Raw genomic sequence first — 19,451 nt, 5'->3', positions numbered from 1 at the left:
CCCTAAGCTCTTGACCAGTCTGTTACCTATTACTTTGCAGAGCTCTGCGTGTTCAAGTCACTCCTTTGCTTAGAGCACAGCCCTGTGCTCTTTATATTTTTCCTTTCTTCATTCCTGAAGAGACATCCATCTGTAATAGCACTGCAGGAATGTAAACTGTCCCACTGCATCTCTAATCCTAGAGATCCTAGCTCTGTGTGGTGCTTTGCGTCTGCAACTGGACTTCTGATTTCTTCTGTTTTGCAGCACTTGTGTACAGACGGAGCCTTCAGAGAGGCCCTGTCATGCATCTTGAGAGCGAGAAGGTGAGAGTCTTGGGAAAGGATTAGGAACACTGCCTGCTCTTTGCTCCTTAACTTTCATCTTCTGTAAAACTGGTTCTGGTGTGATGAAGGAACTGAGCTATTTGATGGGTTTAGCAAATTTCAGATTGCGTTTGTTCCCAGGTGCTGCTATATCCAGGGAAAAGAACCCTTGCAACCCCTTGTGAGTACCGAGTGAGCGAGCACACGCGGGTATGTAGGCGCTTGGAATTACTTCTAACTGGCTCTTCCATATGCAGCTTTTATGGTCTAGGTTGGGTTTGTGCATCTCTAGAATGATGCTGGTCTACTTCTGACGATTTGGCCACTGTTTAAGACAGTCTGCAGATCTGCTGGTGACACACTTCCACCTACTTAACATACTTGCACAAATGTATGCATGTGTTCTGTGATAACTTCTGTTCAGACACCTTCCAGCAGATTTTGCTCATCTTCAGTGTCTTTCTGTGTGATGTGTTGGATTCTGACTGTCATGCAGTGGACTTGAGAATTAGTCCCCAATGAGGAAGAGCAGAAGAAAATTTTTTCTTCCTCTCTCCATTGTAAAGGAGCAGAATCAGCGGGCGTCTGTCCTGTCACTTCCTCCTCCTCTTCTCAGAAGCTGGAAGACTGCAGTTCCCTGCTCCCACATCCTCATCTCTACTCAGATGTGTGCAACTATTGATGATTATAACAAGTCATTTTTTTCAAGTCCAGGGTTCTTCAGGTGAATTCCACCAAGGCTGTGATAGCTCCTAAGTTGTGCCCTAACTGTCTGAAGAGGAACCATCCTAGAACAATTCTTAGGAGGTCAGTATGCACTTCCCCCGAGCACTTCTCCATAGCTGTGGAAGTTCATGTGTACTCGCCTGCTGTAGTATCTCAGTAACTTCTCTTTGTCCTTTCTTTTTGAGGGGGTCTGCTGTGCACAGTCTGAGAGAATCTTTCAAAAGAGAAACGAGCTAGTCATAGTGGTTTGTGGGCCACCCCCCTCAAAAAAAAAAATTTCTTCCCACTGGCAGGTGGGATTTCTCTTACACGTGCTCTTTAAAGCTCCGGAGGTGGCTCCATGTTTGGTAGTGTATTGTGATTTCTGTGCTTCTGTAGCCCAATGCTTGTCTGTGTCACACCTGTGCTGTGTTCCCTGTGCTCCACAGCGGCTGCAGTCAGTGAGCTGCTGGGATCGAATGGCTCGGTTTTACCTTCTCTACTATACCTGCCTATAGCCAGGAGAACGTGTCTAGTACTGCTTGGTTGTGGCAAAAAAAAATACAGTAAAGTAGACCTGAGAGTGATGGCAGCTGTAAACCCTTGGGACGGAGTGCTTTGCTGGGTCATATTACTGCACGCAGCTTTATCACTAGACAGGTGTGAAGATGGAAACAGCTTATTAATAGTGGAATTACCTTCATGAAGGGTACACATCTTCACATGCTTCGGCAGTACAGAAATAGGTTAATGTAGCTTTCTCAGCTTACCACTTCTTACCACTTATCTGAAGGTGTGTCTCGACGAAATCACCATAATGTGTTTTTTCTTGTTTCTGCTGTTGAAGTTACCCAAAAGATTACCAGAGTAATCTTCACTTTCTGATCTGTGGTGACCACCCTGTCCTTGTCTGCTTGTCTCATGTTCAATATGGGCAGTGAGACTTTATATGCAAAGGATTGTAATATCCTTTCCTCCTTTGATTCATCCTTTTTCATCTGCTTTATCAATCCTCTGGCTTCTTCCTGCCTGTAGGCTCCTTAAAACATAATCAAACGAGTCACAGTGTATGTTAATGTTGACTGTATTGCGATAACAAGGTATTTGGTTCAAAGTAACTTCAAATATCAAGCTCTGCCAAAGCAGCCTCTGGTTGCATTCATTCTCTCACATGCATGTTTACCCTTCCACATGCACTGCAGGGATGAGCTTTCACTCCCTCCACTGCCAAGCTAGCTTTACCCTGAGCTAGCATGTACTCACTGAGCTCTTGGGCCACCTCACCACATGCTTACCTCTGTTCCTGGTATTCTGTCTGTGCAGAGAAGCAGGGAGGGATGGCCTTGCATCCCAGCACCTTGCTGCTACTTCCTGACTTGTGGCCTCACCGCAGGTTCACCTGTGGGGAGCAGAGTGGAAAAAACAGCTGCTGGAGAGCATTTCTGTGCAGTGGAAAGTGGGACGGAGCCAGAGGGGGAGGCTGGAGGAATAAAGCAGCAGCCTGCAGCCAGACAGCCCCTCTGCTGCAGGTGCAATATACCTGAGCTTCAGCCTTGGTTCATCTTGTCCTCAGAAGCCAGTGCTGTGCTCTACCAGTGGCAGCAGGAGGGGAGGTAGGGAGTACCAGTGAAGGATGAGGAATTTTTCTTGTGATTTCTTATTTCTCTGGAGCATACCTCACAGCTCCAGGTAGAGAATGCTTGGTGTAGCGATGTCTTTTCCCACGCTAATTTTGCTCCCAGCTAAGTCCATGCTATGCTCTGAGTGAAGCAAAAGTGTCCTGGCGATGGCATAAATACGCAGCCATAGCTTGTACATGAAATAGCTGAACTGATGCTTTGCTGGAGAGAGGAGTTTCTTAATTCTGAGTGTACTTGTACCTGCAACCCTAATAACCTTTCCATTGGTGTTTATGCTAGTGAACAAGTATTTTAAAAAAGTGCTCTAATAACATTATTTTACACTTATATTGCACTTATCATGATTCTGTGATTCTCATGCACACGTTCATGCTGAGGGCATGCCTGATGTTCGTAAGATCAACAGGAGGCAAACTGCAAAGTTAAATGACTCGCTGAAAGCGATACCCTAAGTCACTGTCAGAGCATGGCACATCCCTACCTTGTCCGCTGGCTCCTCTTCATGTTTAAGCCCAAGACCCATTTCAATTTGGACTAAAAAAAAAAAAAAAATTGTAGCAAGTGAAGCCACTAATGCATCAAGCTAGCAGCTTCTGTGGGCGTATGGAGTAATTGCTATTCCTAAGAAGAGCTTTCCTGTTTTGAGAAGAAAAGGGACTTTTCCTTCTTCCTCCTTGCCCATCCATAGCTTGTTCCACTTGGAGCAAGAGATTTTTTTAAAAAGCAAATTTTCCTTGCTATTTTCATAGTTGGGGAAAAAAGTCTATAAAAAATTCATGTGATTTGAGTGCGAAATGTGAGTATATTTGGAACAACAGTCACATAGGATCTGTCACTTGATTAAAAGACCATAAGGTTCAAAATATGTCTAAGAAACGTGTTTATTTTGATATAAAATGCGCTGTACTTCATTTCCTACAAGATAAATTGTCACCTGCTACAGAAAACTGCAGAGCTTTTTTCACCTAATCTTGAAAAATGACAGTAAAGGGAAGAGCCTTCTCTCGTAATTACTGCAAAGTGGTGTTTTGCCTTTGTCAGATGAAGGTCTTTCAACCAGCTGATATTTCATCTTTTTTAGCATTTGATTCTGCTCTAGTTCTTAGCAGAGCAATCATAATTTGAAGCTTGTTTGGTGCCTGTGGTTTCCAGCAATGCAAGTGTGTAATATAAAGCTGGAGTTCAGCCTAATGAATTGCAGCTTTCTGTGATTTCTCACTGCAATGAGATCAATTTATGCTGTGAGGCAAGGCAGAGGGTAAGATCAGTTCACAGTCATTTGAGAGCCATTAATCTGATACAAACGCTTTCCCTCTCCTAGCTGATCTCCTTTTTTGAAATGCTGCCCAGTTTTAAGTGTCGGAACCAAAAGAGGCAGACGGAGCATACAGCCACAGTATTTCCACAAGCTGCGTTTCTCAATGACAGCTCTGGAGCTGGAGCGAGCATAGAGCCCGTCAACACAGGCAGCGTTGAGGCTAACCTCTGCTCTTGACCATGAGGTTTTCAAATCCTTGTGGTGAAGGCTAGCGATGCTCAAACGGTATTCTACTGATTTCCATACCTCATTTGTCTTCCCTGCTATGCAGAGGACCTGTTTAAAATATCAGCATACCTCAACCACAGTCTGGTTGTGGTGGCTTAATCTTGCAGTAGGTCTGGCCAGCTTGGTAATTCCAGCCCACTGCTCATGTGTAGGTTGCTCAGCGAGATGGGGGCATTCCTGTGCCATGATCCCATGCTGACAGTGGGCGTCTGTCTTTGTTCCTGTCTAGGAGGACTTTTGGCTCTGGGTGCAGCCCCGGCTCCGTGAAGCTGCTGGTGGTGAAATTCCTGCTGACTCCGGTAGGGTTTGGCATTCCCCAGCTGTTGGCTCCTTCCTGCCCGCGTTCATTCAGCTCCGCTTTGGGGTCAGCTCTCTCTTCTAGCCCTTCCCCTGCCGCTGTTGTCTCCTTAAAAGATGATAGAGGTGTAGAAATAGCATATTTTGCAGTCTTCAGAAAGGTTATTTTGTGGTTTCCTGGAGAGTCTAAGCTTGCGTCTAGCTTGCTTGTCAGTACTTTTTTTTTCTTTCTCTTGTGAAACTTATATGCTGAAGGCCTAGTCTCACAGGAAACCATCTTAAACCAAACCACAGCAACAGACGTATCACACATATCCCCCTCCCCACAACACTCTGAAAGATCACATAGGTGGCACAGTTTCACAGCCCTAAGAATTTCACTGCTTTGCAGTGGGAATGCACACGCTGAGCAGGAAATCCCAAGACGTTCCACTGCCTCTGCCTCAAAGGACCAGCCTCAGCTCAGTCTCATACCAATTCCTCTTAGGGTTTTTCTCCTGCTGGGGGTGTGGGGCATTACTTCTGCCTCCATCACAGTTAACTTCAATTAGCAGGAGGTCTTCTCCAGGTTGTGCAAGTGCTCGAGAGGTTGCACGTTAAGGTCACGGTGGGTTTTGACTAGCTGGGACTAAACTTCAGAGCGAGTCGGAACCTTTGTGAAGTTGCCACTTGTTGCCTACCTGTCGTGATCCTTTTTTTCTGTTCGTCATTGACCTCTGCAAGCCTTGGGTTTATTTTTTTCTGCTAAAAGTTAATGCTACCTGTTAGTCATTCTTTTAATGTGTTATCTCTGATTTTAGATAATGCCGTTATATTGGCTACCAATATACTGAGCACAACCAAATATCACTGAAAATGTCTGTGTCAGTAGTGGTCAGGGAGTTTCATATTTGATTGAACTTGGTAATTTTAAGTAGCGCTTCTTAACAAGAAGACATGAGTTGTCATGTAATTGGTCACTGTCTGGGATCAGGAGGAACAAAATTCAACATTTTAACTAGGCAGTCAGCTACTATGAGCATGAAAAATATACCAGCTGTGTTGTATTCACTATTCAAGGGTGGTAATCATTTGCTAGCTCTGCTAAGTGGTACAAGGAATCATTTAAAGGAAAGCTAATAGAGGTAATAAGACAAGTCAGGATGAAGTCAGAATTGGAGTTTGGAATTTTTGTTGAAAAGTCTAGATCCTGCCTCGTCCAGAAGTTAATGAGCATCTGAAGCTGTTGAAGTTTTCTCTCTCATATTCAGGTTTATCTGCACAGAATTTACAACATTTTCATAGGACGTAAGTCTTATTCTGATTTTAAAACAACAAAGCCTCGTGGATTAAAATAAGAAGCCATGGGTTTGCGTGACACTGTAGCTTGTTGTTAGAAGAATCTCTTCCTGTATAATTCCTTTTGGACTGCTCAAACTCCTCGGGTTTATCTGAGTTTTCCCAACCCTGGATTAATTCCATCTTTCTGCTTTTTCTCAAGATTTGTAATAAGTTGGTGGAAGGCCAAATTCTGTTTCTGGTGTTGGTTGACAAAATAAATTACTTTACCTCTTTTAATTTAGTGTTTATTTCCTATAATAAGCAATACCTTTCATATCTCTTTAGGCCTGACCACTATGCAACTTTTTTTTTGTAGCATGCTGAATAAATTATATCTGTTAAGGTGTTTTCCTCTCTTTCCATGTCTTTCTGGTGTTTGTTCGTACATTCCTTAAAACACAACTTTATTTCTCTTGTTACAGGAGATTGGAAAGACATGGGGGAAGGCCAAGAGTTGAAGGCCAGGGAAGCCCTGTTCCCACTGCTCTAGGAGGCCTTAGCTGCTGTTATCTGCCAGAAGCTGGGGGCATGGGGCAGGTCTGAAGATGGCTGTTCTCAACACAAAGCACCTGCAGCCACCCCACCTGTTCTCCAGTGTGTCTCCGCGTCTGCAGGTGGAAACTCACCTGCGCGTGATGCCCATACTGTGGTCTCCACAGGTGTTATTCTGCATCTTCCATAGGCTCCAAAATCTCAACCCCTTTCCTGGAGGCAAGGAAAAGGACCAGAACCGCTTGATTTAACACTTTGCAGCTTTCATGACAGGGTAAAGAAGCCTGTGAGGTATTACATGTGTAAGGAGATAATGCTGTCATTCCTGTTCTGTTCCTCATCCTTCTCTCAAGTTTTTGCAGGGTTGTTGCCTTGTACATCTCTGTCTTGGGCAGATGGCTTGTGCCAGAGTAAAAAGGGAAAACTTTTTAAAGTATTAGGAGCAGACTGGAGCAGGAGAAAGGTGAGATTTGTATGGCAGAGGGGTGATTTGATGTAGTGAGCGTGGCAGCTGTGGTCATTTCTCTCTTGTCCATGCACTGCTTTGACCCTGCCCTACATCCCCGAAGCCTTTACACCTCATCTGTCTCCAGGGCTCAGAAATATGAACTGGAGCCTCGCTGTGGTTCATGGCTTACCTACAAAAAAAAAAATAACCAAAGAGCAACTATCGTTGTTCGTAAGCCTCTGTCATGGCACAGCTTGATGACAGGGAGGTGAGGAGCACGAGGGACCTGTTCAGGATGGGTGGTGTTCCCCACGTGGCTGGGAGATAAGGCAGAGCCCTGGCCGCATGACTGTGAAATAACGTCTGGCATGCAGCAGCTCTGACTGCAGGTACAGACCGCGGTAGCTGGATGGGCAGACGGGGGAAAAACCCAGAAGAATTTGAAAATCTGCTCAAAAAAAACTGTTGGCTCTCTGCACGTTGCACTAGAAGAAACTGCACACGTAACAGTTCGAGTAACAAGCCCTAAGAGGCCACACCGCGAGATCAAAGATTTTTTTGGCGTGATGTACCAGTGATGAAAACTGCCGGAGGATGTCGCAGTCGATGACTTAAGGATGGAATTTCCACACTGCTTGTGAGCCCTCTTGGTTATGCAGGGTGACGCCAGCCCTTCAGGGTTACTTGAACACTGATGGTTTTGTAACAGCCTTTAACATGCAGCCACTGCATTTTGTTTTGGAGCTCAGCGCTCCTATCTCGGGAGTGAATTTGTGACGTATCCATGTTCCTGTCCAGGAAATGTGAGAAATCCTCGCCTGTTCCTGTACGGTCAGAGGAGGCTGAGGAGAGAGGAGGGCTTGGATAGTTCTCAGAATGAATGAATGAATCTGCCCAGAGATGTTACGTTGTCTGTTTCTGGGTGCTCTTTGGAGCACATCCAGAGATGGATTTAATCTTACAGGAATGAGGAGCTGTAAATAACTCAGATGTTTGCGGTGCCCAGTTGTGTTGCTCTGATGTTGATTCTGGTTGCTCTCTGAGCAGAGACAAGCAGAAGTGTGCTGGTAGGTAGCGTTGCAGTAACACAAGCAGTTAACGCTTCTGCAAGAGGTTAATGTGTCTGGGTGTCTGCTTTAAAGGTGGGCATTTCAAGTCTCACCTGCTCTTCTGAAGCACTGGGTGAATGTGTTTAAAGCTGTTCAAAGGGGACAGTGGGGGGAGTAGGCTGCCCCAGCCTTAAATTCAGGATTTTGGTTCCTGATGTTGTTGGTATTTTCACAGGGTCACCCGAGGTCATTCTTATTGTAACTTCTTGGAGGACTTCTAAGCTATTTATTACATACATGAAATATGTCCCCCTATAATAGACAGACATTATGGTTTTGCAGTGACTCATGGGACTAACACTTCTGTTTCATTCTTGGAATGGTTTGCAAACCTCTGGTCAAATAAAAGCTAAGCTGGACACTGAGTTTTCTCTATTGCATCAAATTTTGTGGCATGAAAAGCTTAAAAACATGGTGTTCTGGGAAAATTTCATAGCTGCAGCAGTAAATACTTCTGTTAGCCCAGGTTTCATGACAAATTGTTGCGTTCGTGTGTGTGCACCTGTCCCTGGTCATGGCTACTTGCAGAATTCGTTTGAATAAGTTAAACATGTTGTGCTGCCCCACGTAGCTGTTATCCTTTGGCGCTCATTAAAAGCTTTCTTCTCAGCTTCCTGTGCAGAGCCCTTAAGCCCTGCAGCAGGCTGCGGATGATGAAATCAGGGAATTTCAGCAAGTCAGAGAAGGAAGTGAACGTTCAGTTCTCCTGCACGAGCGTGTTCAGAAGTACCCTGGTAAAACAGGGGGGGACAAGCTGAAATAACTCCAGAAAGCGACTTTTTGTTCCAGCAAAGAGCTGCGATGTCACTGCATTTTCAAAAGCAAAATCTCCAGCAATGGAGTTTTGTGAGCTGAGTCCTAAGGCAGCTGTGCTGTCTGCATGGCTTTTGGTTAAGGTTAGCAGTGAAGCAAATGCCATGTTCTGGTGCTGGCAGGTGGTTAACCAAAGGGAATTTCACTTTGCTGCGGAGATGGGAAACCACAGTACGTGCATCTTCCTGCAGGTTGTGCAGTGGGCATTCAGAAAAAATCCTGGGGGTGGAGGATGTGGGGAAGATGCTAAAAAATCAACTTCAGATTCCTCTGATCCATTCAGAGAAGCTGTAAGAGATTTCTCAGGTGGGTGGAGAAGGATGTGTGGCACCACATGTCTTAGAGCTCCTTTTGTTAGCCAGATCAAGATGTGTAGTTGGATTATAATGGGTACACTTGAATACAGGGGGCACTTCTTCCAAGCACCTTCAGCAAATGCTGTGCCTAGTGGTGCAGGTGTAGTAAGGCTATTAAAATGTAAAATGTCTTCCTCAAGAAGGTCCCTTTTAAAAGAATTAATAGAAGACTGTTTTGGACTAGGAGCTTTGTGGTGGTGATACAGGGGTCTGCTCCACTGAGTGGCAAACACAGCGAAACACTTTCTTCTCCTGAACAGACGAGCTGAAGGTGGCCTGCAAATGAAGAAAATGTAACTGGTCATGTTTTATGTTTTTTCTATAAATAATAGAATATTTGGAGGGGTTTTAAGGGAAGAAAGCAGTGTAAATGAATGCCAGAAACCAGTTGTTTCTGCTTGCTTTATACCATAGGAATATCTATCCTCTCAGTTGGATTGCTGCCTAGATTGGCCTTTTTTGGTGCATTTTTTTAGGAATATTTGAGTGAAGGCACCTGAATGCAAAGAACATTCTGTAATGTCAGACACTTGGCAATTTCAATTTGTACTTCAGACAGTTGATGCTGCAGAGGTGTTACACGCGAAATTATCTGCAGGTGTACAGTCACCCAAATGAATTTCATCACTACTAATCTGCTGATTTTTGCTCTGATATGTCAGTTTCGCAGGTACTCAGGTCTTGTTAGAATGAGTGGGATTAAAATCAATTACACAACCCCCCCAGACCAGATGAACATGCTGTAGGAATCTCCCAGAAACAAAGAGATGTACACAGCATTACTTCCTTCCTGTGCCAACATATGAACGTGGAAATGACTGTCCTTGATGAAGAGCCAAGGGGTTCAGCCTCTGACAGAGGCCAGCAATGGACAGCATGGTGAGGACTGTCTGCCCTGTTTCTTGAGGATTCCCTGCTGGCTGTCATCAGCTACTTGATGGAGGGACTCGTGAACCAAATGATGCACCCTGGCTTCTGCTTAGAAGCCAGCAGACCTTTCTTCCTTCAGTTCATCTAATCATTTTTGAAACCATTTATCCTTGTGACAGCCAAAACATCCTGCTGCAGTAAGTTAGCAAATCTGATTATGCCTTTTGTCACGCGGTAATTTTTTTTCACTGGCTGTCAAATTTTTGCATTTTGAAAACCAGTGACAACTAATCTTGTTCATCTTCTTGTTCACTCATGATTTTATAACCCTCAGACATCAGTCATCTCTCTTCCTACCTAAAAATGTTGAGATTAGTTAATCTTTGTGTGAAAGCTGTTCTGCATCTCTTTAAATCTAGTTCACTTTGTGGTTTTTTGTGCTGTCTGTATCTCATTTATTAGGAGGTGACCCAAGCTGTTCAGTTAGTGCTGAGAAAAGGATTTATAATTTAGCACAATGCCCTTGGTTTCTGAGTCTGACCCTTTCCTAATTCTTTTTGCATTCCTAGTGGTGCCCAATCCCTGCCTCCATATGCTCGGGGAGCTTGGAACTGAGACCTCGAAATGGCGAAGGATGTAGCATTTCCTGCATGGCTCAGGACAGGTACTATTCTGTGAGTACCAGTTCAGGCTTATAGTGGAAGGAAATGCCAATAAGTATCAGTTAGGACATGGACTTTTTTTTTTCCAAAAGCTGACTTAATAGAGAGGGAAAAAATGGCTTTATGTTGTTATAAGCTATGGTATAGGTCCTCCTCAGGTCAGTCCTTGTTTTCCCCCTTTTCCTGTCTCCCTTCCCACACCATGAGACTCTTGAGAAATGGAAAGGAAGTTGTTCCCTAGAAATGTTTTGGTTCCCCTTCTGATTCCAGAGGAGAACACTTGAGTCATGCTTCAGAGTTCCAATAATTCCACTGATTACAAAAATCACATCCTTTTTTTTAGGAAAAAGAAAGTTTTGATTTTAAGGGGAGCTTAGAAGAAAACAGGAAGCTGATGCTGGCAGTCTGATTCGTGCTGCATGCGAGGAATTCGATTTCAAAAGCCTTCCCAAATGTAAGCTTAAGGGGTGCGAAGCACCTGGGCTTTTGCAGCAGCTGAGGAATTTTGTCACTGGCTTGCACTGCTCTCATTTTTGAGGAAAAGTAGAAGCATTAAGTGACTTCATGTCAGTTGTATATGCTGATATATCCTCAATCCTACAAAAACCTGAAGCATGAGTTTTCTTTTTTATGTATGTGCAAGAGTTACTTGAAGGTCCAAGCGTATGCTAAGAAATGCAGGTGTTCAGAAAGCACCAGCAATTCCCTCATGCTAGTAGCTCCCAGAACCTATAATTGAAGCTTTTCATGAGGTTTTAAAGAACGTTCATAACTTAAAAAAAAAAAAAAAAAAAAAAAAAACTTATTCTGAAACTATTCATCTTTTTTTTGGGGAAAAATTGGGGGAGAAGAGGTAACGGATAATTCAGCCATACCACAGGTAAGGACACTGCTGGGGTCAGACAGTCCCAGGAAGATGGGACAGGCTCTTTCTGTTGTGTGGAAGAGTTTGAAACAGGCTTAGCTGTTTTTTCGAGGCATTGGTTGGTCTGATACTGTATTTCTACATAACCCTGTCTCAAAGTAAGCAGCACATGCGAAATGAAGACATCAGACCTTTGTCTGCAGCATTCGACTTTGATTTCTGAAGGACTTCATCTGTCACCTTCCAGCTGCTTTGGTCAGTCTGTGGAGTTGTCCTGTTTGGGCTGAGACTAATACACATTGTTTCCTTCTGTTTCACCTACTTTTATTCCTTCTTTTCCTAGATGATTTTGTCTGGCATTGCTCTCACCAGACAGCATCCCCTTTGTTTCCCTGCCTTACATTTAGATTCCCCAACCCCTGAATGTTCAGGGGCATTCAGGGTTAGGTCACTCCAGCCTCAGCTGTCTCTTAGTGCAATTACAGACACATTAATCACTGCAGGTTATCAATAGCAGCACTGCCCTGCTGCTGCAAGGCCACCATCTAGAAAGACAAGTCTGAGAAATTAATCCAGTCATTACAAAGCCGGGATCGTTGTTCACTGGGTTCAGGGGTTGTTCTGATTCTGGGGGTAGGCGGCAGAGGGAGTGTACTTGCCCATCCTATTGTCTTGTGTTAGTCACCAGTGCTGATTAAAGCCCAGCCCAGATTGGAGATACGAAGGTGACTTCGTTACCAGCGTGTCAAGGAAAAGGAAGGTGTAAACTGAGGAAGGCGCAGTGGCTGAATCCCACCCTGTGTGTACAATAGCCGTCCGTGCACCCATCCACCCTAAGGTGGTAGGGGCTTGTGCAGGAGTCAAGAGAAAAGAAACAGAAGGCTAAACCTGGAAGGATGGAGAAGGAGGAGAGGTGGGCCCAAGGAGGAACAGAAGAGCTGGCAAAGGGGATTTGATTTCTTGAAACTGTGCATCGTAGAAATGACTTGGATCTGCACAACTGAAGGCTTGGGGAGGCTGGAAGAGCAGCTTCTCCTGTCTTACATTAATTTCAGGCAAATGGCGAAGTTAATTTGCTGGAGGTCCTGACTAATGCAATGGTGATGCAAAGTTTTCCTCTGTATTTTGTGTCCTCAGATTGGAGGAAGCATGTAAATAGTGCAGCTCCCAGACAGGTGCTTTGCAGAACGTGAAACCAAGTCATTTCCAAATTGCAGTATGTAAAGAATCAATTGAAACAGTTAAATGATTGAAAATATCCCAACTGGAGATACCTGTGAGGTTTTGGAAAGCTATTTGTGTCTTGGAGAAAGCTGACCTAGCAGAACCAAAACTGGTATTGAAACTTAACCTGTTAAACTGCTGGCTCTTGCAGGGGAGACGCAGGAAGAAAGCCCCTGTGAACCAGAAGGCCGGGTGAAGAGTGGGCCCGTCTGAAGGCTGGGAGAGTTGGGTTCAGGTCCACTTCCATACAGCTCTCCTGTGCCCATCATCCCTGACATGCTGGGGGAAAATCCGTCCTTCCTCTGGGCTGAACGAGAGGCATCCCTGAGCATCCTGCTGGCTACGGCACTGCCCTACAGCAGGAGAGGTTCGTGCCCCAGCTGCAGACACACGTGTCCGTGCTGCAGTCCAACACGCTGTTCCCTTTACGTGTGTGCATGGATTTGGGTGATGCTCTGCAGCCGTGCCGTGAGCAGGGCTGGGAGGCGGTGCACAGCATGGTTTCTCTGCGGCTGGTTGCAGAAGCGCTGCGTGACGCGTGTTGTGGCTGAAAGGCTGGGGTGGCAGCGAGCCTCTGACAGTTCGTGCCATCCTGGCTGCTGCCCGCGGGGTCGAGCGAAGTGCTGGGAGGCAGGGAAGGGCATTGCTCCATCCCGGGGAGTGCCTGCGCAGGGCTTGGGGATGCTCCCTCAGAGCCAAGCAGGGCTGCCAGCTGGCACGGGGCTGCAGTGCTGTCACGGAGGAGGGACGCAGATCCGCAGCACAAGCCCCAACAGGGCAGAAAAAGGGAAAACTACTCCTGGGGAGACTGCAAGGGACTTTCCAGTTGGGGTAGCTAACGGAATTTGGGCTGGAAGGAGGCTTCCTTGCCTTCTGCAAGGATACAGCCTGACTCCCCTCAGCCTTCTAACCTACTGTCACAGTTTCTAATCTTTTCTTAGAAACTCCCATGGCCTTTTGTCCATTTTTGCTGTGTTTTTCTCAACAGTTTCTAAACACTGTGTACCGCAGAGGGATTCCTTCGTGTCCAGCTGCCGGCACCCCTGCTTTTGTTCCTTGCTCTCTGGTGCCTGGCTCCAGTTGCAGCAGCCTGTGACTCATTCCAGCCTCCGAGCTGCTCTGAGGCATTGCCCTGCTAGTGATTCCTCTTCGTGGGTTTGTGCAATTCACGAGCCCTGAACTTACCTCACTTTGCAGTTGTCCTTGCTGAGCTGCCTGCGTTTTTCAAACCAGCTCTCCGACTTGCCAGAGCTGTTCTGATTTCTTTCACCAATGTGCTAGCATCTCCTTTTAGCTTGAGATCTGCATGTGGTATTAATGCATCTGTCCCATCCCCCATCAGTGGAAATGAAAATAATTGCATATTCAATCCAGGACCAATCTTCAGGTCTCCTAATTTGATACATTCTTCAGGACTGATTTTTGTACCCCTTGAGATAATGTTTTTTACAGGTGGCTTATGGAAAATATGTCACAATGGTATTCAAACTCTCAACATATCTCATGCTATCTACTATTTTTTCTCCTGTCCTCAAGAGCTGTTATCCTGTAAAAGGAGGAAATTATCAGTTTGACCATGAGTAGCAGCCAGCGTGGATTTGTCAGGAATAAATCACTTTCTTGCTGTCAGGTAGGTATTTGCAATTCATCTGCTTGTTCCTTTCTAGGGAGTAAGGAGGATTGAAGTTAGATTCTTTTTGTTGTTTTCAAGATGTTTGTGCTTTCTGAGTCTCTGAAGTTTCATCTGCCCTCCACGACTTCCCAAACAAGTCCATATATGTTTGGGAATTCAAAAAATTCAACTTTCTGTATGTACTTGGTGATGAACAGCATCAGCCCAACCACTTCAAAAAAAATTCAGTTCATCCGAAGAATCCCTAGTTTTAAGTTCACCCTCCTTCATTATCACTGGTGTTTGTGTTAAAGTGCCCTGGTATAGCTGGTGCTTGCGAAGGAGGCAGGAGCAGAGTGGTTGTGCCCTTCTTGTATCAGATGTCAGTGCTTTTCTCTTGGGCAGATTTCAACTCCTTCTTTTGTCTTCCTTTTTCAGTTTAATATCAGGGTCCCAAACGTGGTATGCACCCAAGTGAGATTCAAATGAACACACACAAGGTCAGTGTAATTACATACATCTGTCAGACTGAGATGAGCAATTCAGTAACATCGGGGGTGAGCAATGCCCTTCGTTGCTTCACTGGAAGCACTGGCACTTCAAATCCTGGTTTAGAAGTCAACAGAGGTGAGTTTGGTGTTGTAGTTCTTGAGCAGACAAAGATCAAGATCTCGGGGCTACCTTTCTGCGGCCTAGGAAAGCACAGAGGCTGAGGGTCACATTAATGATGCACTCTCAAACTTGCATGAGTTTCCAAACTGACTGCTTGGTTTTAGTCAATGCCACCATTTTCTCACCTTGGTGGGCAAGGGAGTCAACGTCGGTGTTTTATACAGTGAAGGGAATACTACGAAAGCTGACATTAAGTGTAAGGGATTTTTGTGTTATCGCCTACTAGTTTGCACATGACCTGGTGTGATTCATAGTCTTCACAAAGTGGGAGAGCAACTACAAAGAGGGTGATTTTAGAAATATCATCCAATTGAGCTGTGAGGAAATCAGACATAACAAACAAATGGAAACAGTTGCTGTACCCCGGGCTTACCGTAAAGCGTTCACAAGCTGCAAAAAATACAAAAGCTGTGGACTGTGAAGTCAGGAAGGTCAGGGCAGCAGTGATAAACATGCAGGGAGGACAGAGAGAAGGCCTAATATGTGGAATTGTGTTGTCAGGGTTTTAATTTGCTGTGATTTGGGGGCCTTAGATATCAAATAGGTACTTGCCTTGGACCTCCGAGGCTTTCGAGGTTCTCTCACCAACCAGTCTGTTAGCTGGGTTTTCAAAACAAGCCTGTGCATTTGGATCAAGGAATTTAGTGTTAAAACTAAAAACAAAAAACTGGAGGATTTCTTTCCTGTCTCTTCACTGTCCTTCCCTGCCAGCAGTGGTCAGTGTCATGTTTCTTACAAACACTTCTAGTGTTTGTCCTGGAACCCATGCCAAGGGAGCCATTTTTCTGACTTAGCTCTGATTCCTGTGATAACTGCATCACTTTTGTGTTTTGGTTTAGCTGGGGTTTTTGAGGTGTCCTCTCTGTGTCCATAGGATATTTATTTATCTGTACATCTTGAATGCTGTGAAGGTCAATAAGCAGTTAAATAAGCAAAATCCCTCTCAGGTGGTTCAGAGGAAGGGGAGAAATAGGTCTTTTTTTGGTCTATTTTTTGGGGGGAGGGTTGTCCTGTGTCAAATAGCTCAAATCCAACGAGGAGCCATGCAGATGGAGAGAGAAGAGCTGGGAGCTCAGCCTGGAGAACATAAGGCTGAGGGTGTCTTCCCCATGTGTACCAACACCTGGTTTGGGACAGTAAAGATGAATCCAGAGTCTTCTCAGTGGTGCCCAGTGCCAGGACAAGAGTCAGTGGGCACAAGCTGAAACATACAATTCCAGCATCCCATAGGGATAAACTTCTCTGCTTTGAGGGTGATTGAATCCTGGAGCAGGTTGCATAGAGAGGGCGCGAAGCCTTCATCCCTTGGAGATGGCCAAAATCCATGGGGATGGTCAAACCCCGCCTGCCTGCAGCCTGGCCTGCCACAGCTGGCCCTGCTCCGACATGATGGTTGGGCTTAGCCGATGTCCAGAGCTTCCTCCCCCCAGCACCCAACTATTTGGTGATTTTGCAAACTTGCCATTGAGTGTGACGGTCATAAATTTGCTTTAGAAAAATGCTTCGTGCCTAGACCTGCTGTCTTCCCTCAGAAGTTCCAGTAACTTTGCTCCTGCATTTCCGTTTGGTACTGGCTCCCAGCCCATGTCCTTTTCTGTAAAGTTTAGTTCCTATAAGTCCTTTCACATGCAACAGATTTTTCCATTATTATTTAATGAATGCCCAAAAGCTATTACACTGTTTATTTCCTTAAAAAGTATTTTAAGAAAAACCTTTCTTTGTGGTCAGTCTTGGCTTCTTAAGTAAACTTTTATAACCTTTTGGTGTGTTTATATTTCCCTCTTTTTTTATTTGACCTCTCACTTGCCAAGAGGTGGAGTGGATATCCCAGACACAAATACACTTCGACATCTTCTGAACCCATGGCTTCTTCTGTGGCTGTTGCTTCAAAGAGATTCTGGCTTTCCAACTCAAGGGGCCTGCAGTGCTCATGCTGGCAGCTGGGCTTGTTACCTGCCTCAGCTGTAAGCCTCTTGTGTAAATGACTCACCTTGGTTTCTAAGGAATTGCATTGGTAAGTGGAATAATTGCAGCAGTATAAGCAGTGATGTAGCTACAGGTTTATGCTGGCTTGCTTGTTCTCTATCAGCCATGGGGAAGAAAATCATTGCTCCCTTTTAAACTGGGCCAAGAGGAGAGCCAGCGGAGCCTGTAGCCTATGACTATATGAAGGTACTACACAGGTGGCCTGAAACTCCAGTTTTTAGTGTGCCTAGCCAAGGGCTTTCTATGTGAAATCACGGGATTGTCTCACCAAAACTGCGTCAAAGCAACTGCAGATTTTGCACAAACGTCTCCTGATTCGTGTTAGCACCATCTCTGGATTCGTGTTAGCACCGTCTCTGTGAAAACAGCAGGATGCCCCTGTGTTTTGCAGAGTGCCCCAAAGCTCAGCACTCCCATGAGTCACCACCATCTGTTTTCCACGAACTGAATGCTGCACAGTACAGGAGGTTCAAGTCCAGCCAAACATCAGCTGCTTAGGATGCAGCCTTACAACAGTATTAACAATGCCTTGTAAGCAGGCGGCTCCAAGATTGCAAGGGATGACATGAGGTACACAAACCCAGCTGCTTATCTTATTGGGTCCTTTGCTCTAGATGCTGGGGGCATTATGTACCCCTCTGGTTAGGGAAGCAGCATGACGACAGCTTTGTGAAAACCCCTATTAGATGTTGGTATCTGTTCTCACGATTTGTTTTTGCAGTTGCAGCAAAATAGAAATCCCTGCAAGTAATCGTAGTGCAAGCCAGTTGTAGGGACTGACTCGAAAGCATTCAGTTGTGCCAGCTCTAAAAGGGGTCCAGCTCTGAATTTTGACTGCAGGAACTGGGTTCTTTACAGCTGCTGACAGTGCAAAGGCACAAGCTGACTGCAGGGAAGAACAAAAAGCAGCCCTTTACCTTTCCTAACTGTGAGAGTTGCTTTTTCTGCTTAACTGTTTCCCAACCTTGTTGCTGCACCACGTTTGCAACAACTGATGTTAATGCCTGCAAGAGCATGGCAGAGGCAGAAGGGAGAGTGTCCTCACGCTGTTTTGCAACACTGCACATTTGAAGTTCCTTAGCTGTGCAAAGAGGAAGTGGTTATTGGCTTCTGCTGCCGTTTCAGGAAGGATGGAGCTCCAGTAAACTTTCCCTGAGAGAGTCACCTGGAAACCACAGAGATAAAACTGCCTGAGAAAGGAGATGCCACCGGCAGGAGATGGAACGTGGAGGGCAAGGTGAGCGCAGACCCTGGCTCTAAGAGAAAGTCAAGACCGGTGAAACACCCCCTGGACAGCACCCACTATTTTTGCCTCTATTCTTAGGAGTCAGAGGCTTTGACATTCTGTAGGAGGGGACGCAGTGCCGGGGGTGTGTAGGTGCAGTCCAACGCAGCCTCAGCAGGGCTCACAAAACCAGCTGCCACCCGTTCTCGGGGTGACGGCGGCAAGGTGGCTGTGCTCATCAATTTTTTCCACTGCACGCTGTGCCTCCCTGGGAGCTGCCGCCGTGTGGCGAGCTTAGGGGATTCCACATCTGGTTATCAAAGGATGGATCTTGTGTGGGAGGGGAAAGCCTGCCTGCACCTCACGCTGGCTTCTTGTCTCCACCACAGCAATTCATCTAAAAAGATGACTTAGTAACTGCCTTTCAAGCTCCCTGCTCTCATCCCTCTGGCTTGTCTCAGCATCACCTCTTTGCCTCTTTCAAGCCAACTTCATCTTCTCCTTTCCAGTCCAGCTCTGCTCTGCGGCACTGTGGGCGGGGGGTGGCTGCACAGGGTGTTGCAGAGCCATCCCCTCTGCAGGGATGAATTCTGGTTTGCACACAGAATGTAAATTTGGGGCTGTCAGAGGCCTCCTGTCTGTCCCAGCACACCACCTGGAGCAGTTTTGGAATCCTCCCAGGGCCAAAAGACTGGTACTGGGGAGGTGTAAAACCATGTGGGTGCCCCCAGGGGAAAGTGGTGCTGATATCTCTGGGGCTGAGGTGCCTCTTGATGACCACCCCTCTCAGATACAGAGGTACAGAAGGGAAATCAGAGGGTGCTTTTGGAGCTGACCTGTCTGTCTGGGTGACCCTCTTGGCTGGGGTGGATGATGTCCAGGGCACTGGGTCTTGCCCCAAGAACTGTTTTTGTGTTGGGGTGTGACTGGAATAGGGTAAAAATGGGCTCTAATTAGTCAAGTGGACTGCTCAGAAGAGAGAGAGGACTTGGCTTCCTCAGTCCTATTAAAAGAAACTGTGTGGTTTTAAAGCTACTTTAGAGTCACGGGGGAGCTGTCAGAGCTCTGTTTTATAAGAAAACAACGTACAAGCTTGGAGGCAGAGCTGCTTTTGCATCATTCACCTGCTGATGAGGACCAAAATCCCTTCTTGTCTTAGCACAAGCACCTGGTTTGTGTGCATGCATGCCTATTGCGTTTCTTGTCTGATTGTAGGCCTGATCTTGCAGCTACAGGTACTGTGCTTCAGCTTCCTGTTTAACAGGACACCGATCTGTGCTGACAAGGCTGCTCTCCTGGGTTGC

The 19,451-nt window shown here is 45.8% G+C and overlaps 1 long non-coding RNA gene across 1 annotated transcript; it reads left to right on the top strand.

Moving 5' to 3' along the window:
* Nucleotides 1-264: 264 nt before the first annotated feature.
* LOC118248355 (uncharacterized) lies at nucleotides 265-8,225 on the top strand. The gene is made up of 3 exons (XR_004778720.2): nucleotides 265-1,112; nucleotides 4,426-4,495; nucleotides 6,236-8,225. It is a non-coding gene; the product is annotated as an uncharacterized LOC118248355 (long non-coding RNA).
* Nucleotides 8,226-19,451: the final 11,226 nt, after the last annotated feature.

The sequence above is a fragment of the Cygnus atratus genome, chromosome 4 (genome assembly GCF_013377495.2).
Source record: "Cygnus atratus isolate AKBS03 ecotype Queensland, Australia chromosome 4, CAtr_DNAZoo_HiC_assembly, whole genome shotgun sequence".
NCBI lineage: Eukaryota > Metazoa > Chordata > Aves > Anseriformes > Anatidae > Cygnus > Cygnus atratus.
This window is presented reverse-complemented; position numbering and strand designations above follow the sequence as displayed.